We start from the raw sequence: 3,774 nt of genomic DNA, 5'->3' as shown, positions 1-3,774 counted from the left end.
ATAGAGGCTGACCTACTAAGAATCAGTTTTGGCTCTATAGCTATCTAAAGCTTAACATCATACAAAACAAATAAGCAAACAAGAAAAGACCATGGCCGGACACGATTCCAATAGGAGATCAGTATTGTATTTACAAAAGGCCTTGATGACTGAATGAATGTTTGAAAGAGACAACATTCTTACATTTCCAGCTGCAGTCGCTATTTACATAGAAACACAAACATAGACCCACAGGCACACACACACACACACACACACACACACACACACACACACACACACGCACACACACACACACACACACATACACACACACACACACACACACACACACACACACACACACACACACACACACACATATAGACATACGTGAAGCGATTTTGAACATTCCTTATGGAAACCCTGGAGATTAAATTAACCATAATCATACTGTTGAAGTCCCTTATTTTACCATGACAGTCAGCCTCCCCAGCCAAAATAGCGACACGCATGCACACACACACACACACACACACACACACACACACACACACTAGAAACTGCGCTTTAGAAAAGAGGTTCTCATTGGCCTTTCACCAACTGTGGAATTCTGGGCAGTTACTTTTCCACCTACCAAGGCAACTATTGAAGAGACTTCAATCGTTGATATCAACCAATGTCTTGTTGCGTCTCTCTTTTTGTACGTTCTAACTCTTGCTTGCCATTTATTCACACCCTACCATGGTTAGGCTGAGTGTGAATACTCCAAATACCTGTGGTTGATAAATTATTCTTCATAGTTTTACTTCCTTTTTATATCCTTAATTTGGCCATCCTTCTTCACTTCTTTTTTTTTTCATTAATATTTTTATTGGAAAAACACAATACAATACTACAGTCACGGAAATACAATTTACCTCTTTCCTTTTTTTTTTTTTAAACATATGCATATGCACACGGCCACATATACACACATAAACAACCAAAATACCCCCAAAAAAACAAACAAACAAAAAACACTCTGATAGGAATATAGAAGAAAACAATTAAATTGAATTACAGAGTACCGTGTAATAAACAAAGAACAACCACCCAACCCCGCCCCCACTCAGCTCAACATGACCAACACACATAATACTGGTTATTTATGCAATACAAAAGATACAACAATAACAGACACCCAATCAATTAGGTAGTACCTTTAAATTAGTGAAATAGGAAATAAAGGGTTGCCATTTGGAGAAAAATTTGACTGTACATCCTCTTAACGTGTACTTAATTTTCTCAAGTCTCAAAAAAAACATGACATCTTTGAGCCACTGGGAGATAGAAGGATATTTAACAGACTTCCAATGTAACAATAAGGAACGTCTTGCTAGTAAGGATGTGAAAGCTATAATGTCCTTTTGTGTAGGGTTAAGTGCAAGTGTAGGGTCAGGAATCCCAAATATAGCAATCAGAGGACAAGGTTGAAGATTAACCCCAAGAACAGAGGACATAATAGCAAAATAACCCACCCAGAAACCATTCAGATCAGGACAAAAAAAAAAACATGTGGCTAAGATGACAAGGAGAGCCATGGCATTTATCACATTTGTCTTCCACTTCCGGATATATTTCAGATAGTCTAGACTTGGAAAAATGTACCCTGTATAAGACCTTAAATTGAATAAGTCCAAGCCAAGCACAAGAGGTGGTAGATCGTATCCTCTCTATGGCCTGTTCCCAGGACTCCTCATGTATTTGTATTCCCAGCTCCCTTTCCCATGTACGCTTAAGTTTAGCGTTAGAGTGGTCGCTCAAAGCTAAGATAATACCATACAGCTTTGAAATGATTCCTCTGCGATGAGGGACAAATGAAAGCATGGTTTCCCACTGGTGTTCAGGAGGTAAAGAGGGGAAATTAGGGAAACGCTTAGCCACAAAATTCCGAGTTTGAAAATAGCGAAATAGATGAGTAACAGGAAGGTCATAGCGAAATGACAAATTGGCAAAACAAAGACACCATTTACATATAAATATCTGAATTGTGTAATACCCTTATCATACCACACTGAAAATGTCGAATCCGAAAGCGATGGAGGAAATAGATGGTTGTTATTTAAAGGACCCAAGGAAGATGCAGCTACAAATTTAAAGTGCCGTCTAAATTGATACCAGATTTTGAGAGTGTTAAGGACCACTTGATTATCAGTATATAGAGAGGGTTTTATAGGTAAAGAAGAATAAAGTAGAGCAGGTATCGAAGATCCCCTACAGGATGACAGTTCCAATTTACACCAAGAGGATTCAGGAGACTTTAACCAATAGCAAAGTTTATGGATGTGAGCTGCCCAATAGTAAGTAAGAAAATTAGGTAATGCAAGACCTCCACTAAGTCTGCATCTCTGCAGTAAAGTTTTACGAACCCTAGGTGATTTCCCACCCCAAATAAAAGAACAAATTATCTTATCCAGTGAAAAATATTCATTTTAACAACATTGATCTTGCCAATTAATGATAGGGGGAGGTTACCCCATCTCTGAATATCAGATGTAATCTTTGAGATAAGGGGAGTGAAATTTGCAGATGCAAGGCTAGATAAAGTATGAGTCACATTAATACCTAGGTATTTAAACCCTGATGGACTAAATTGAAAAGGTAAATCTGACTGTTGAATATGACATGCTGCAGTATTAATGGGAAAACACTCACTTTTCCCCAAATTTAATTTATAACCTGAAAAGGCGCTAAAGTTCTTCAGAATACCTGAAACAGCAGGGATAGAGAGTGTAGGATCAGTTATATACAATAACAAATCATCCGCATACAGCGACAATTTGTATTCAATTCCATTACGGGTGATTCCTTTGAATAAGGGAGAATATCTTAATGTAATAGATAGAGGCTCGATAGCGATGGCAAAGAGCAAAGGTGATAAAGGACAACCCTGGCGACATCCACGTCCAAGGGCAAAATAATCTGAATAAACATCATTAGTATGGACACTTGCCTTAGGGGACGAATAAAGGAGGCGAATCCAAGAAATAAATTTATCACCAAATCCGAATTTCTTCAGAACTGCAAACAAGTACTCCCACTCTACCCTATCGAATGCCTTTTCAGCATCCAAAGAAATCACAAGTTCAGGAAGTTCAGCCGAATGTTTTGAGTAAATTATATTGAAAAGTGTACGGATATTAAAAAACAATTGACAACCCTTTATAAAACCATTTTGCTCTTCGGATATAATATGAGGAAGCACACTCTCTAAACGGGATGCAATTACTTTAGCCAACACCGTTACATCAGCATTAAGCAGAGATAATGGTCTATCTGGAACCACATGAGGTTGGATCTTTGTCCTTTTTGAGAAGGAGAGCAATAGTGGCTTGTGTCAAGGTTGGTGGTAATAATCCACTGTCCAAGGATTTGTTGAATACTGATAAAAGCAGTGGTGCCAATTTACCAATAAAAGTTTTGAAAAATTCAATCGGAAACCCATCAGGGCCTGGGGCTTTGTTAGATTGCATAGCTTTAATTGCATTTGATACTTCTTCAAGGGAGAGTGGGGAGTCCAGATGCATGGCAGTATTAGTACCAATGACAGGATTTGACAGATTCTGAAGAAATTTGTTAATTTCAGTGTTGTCTGTAGGAAATTCAGATTCATATAATGACGAATAAAATGATTTAAAAGTAGCATTAATTTCCAGAGGATCCATAGTAATAGTGTCACAAGTATTTTTAATACTAGGAATCAAACGGGAAGTGGCCTGTCGTCGTAGCTGATGTGCCAGTAAACGACTTGCC

Source organism: Micromesistius poutassou, assembly GCF_964030765.1.
Source record: "Micromesistius poutassou genome assembly, chromosome: 3".
Lineage (NCBI taxonomy): Eukaryota > Metazoa > Chordata > Actinopteri > Gadiformes > Gadidae > Micromesistius > Micromesistius poutassou.
This window is presented reverse-complemented; position numbering follows the sequence as displayed.